Source organism: Myotis brandtii, unplaced genomic scaffold, assembly GCF_000412655.1.
Source record: "Myotis brandtii unplaced genomic scaffold, ASM41265v1 Scaffold36788, whole genome shotgun sequence".
NCBI lineage: Eukaryota > Metazoa > Chordata > Mammalia > Chiroptera > Vespertilionidae > Myotis > Myotis brandtii.
This window is the reverse complement of record NW_005340913.1, coordinates 1-807: the sequence shown is the minus strand read 5'-3', so window position 1 is coordinate 807 and position 807 is coordinate 1. Positions and strand designations below refer to the sequence as shown.

General features: G+C 53.2%; 1 long non-coding RNA gene across 1 annotated transcript; it reads right to left on the bottom strand.

Moving 5' to 3' along the window:
- Positions 1–35: 35 nt before the first annotated feature.
- On the bottom strand, positions 36–801 carry LOC106724861. Its single transcript, XR_001360703.1, has 3 exons — positions 514–801; positions 324–407; positions 36–239 (listed from the first exon to the last, which is right to left on the bottom strand). It is a non-coding gene; the product is annotated as an uncharacterized LOC106724861 (long non-coding RNA).
- Positions 802–807: the final 6 nt, after the last annotated feature.

Here is an 807-nt window from a genome sequence, read left to right as displayed (position 1 = left end):
TTGACTAATGAGTTTGCCGACCACTGCCCTAGACTAAGATTAGGAGGGACAGCAGAGAAGCAGGGAGACTTGGAGAGTTAGGTAGCTTTTCCAGAGAGCCCACCTGCCACAAACTGCTGGACCTCAGGCCAACAGGACAGAGTGAGGGATTTCAGCATGGAAAGGCTGTGGGCACTTACCCAGGGCAGGGCAGGCTCTTCAGGGCAAGACTGAGGAGAGAGGCCACTCAAACATTGAGCCTGGGACAGAAGTGAGATGTAATAACTCTTCCTATACCCATCCATTCCCTTCCTATACCAGCTACCTCCCCTGCCCTCTCTTACCTGCTGAACTTTGGGGGCCGATGGGATGGGTGTGAACTGGGTTTTGGGGCGAATGGCAAGACGCCGCAACACTGAATATGAGGGCTGGGGAGAGATGGAGTTGGCTGAGCAATGAAAAACCTAAACCCAGCAGGGATCCCAGCCAAACTGTTCTGCCCTTGCCCAGCCCCGAGGAGCTGTGGACACAAACCGGAGCTGAGGAGCCAGGGGAGGGAACACGCTTAGCCAATCCAAAGGGGGATGGACGGGGGATGGATGGTAGCAGGACAGGGCCAGGGGAGGGCATCAGGTGGCAGTCAGGGCTGTCCTGTGGAGAGGAACAAGGTGGAAGAGTGATCCCTCCTTCTTTGCCTTCTTTGTCTTGTTCTCAATACAGCAGTCAGCATTGATTCTTTTAAGACTTAATCAAATCATGTTGCTCCCTTGTTCATTCCCTTTCCCCATAGCTTTCCACTCATTCCAAGTAAAATCCAAGGTCTTACAC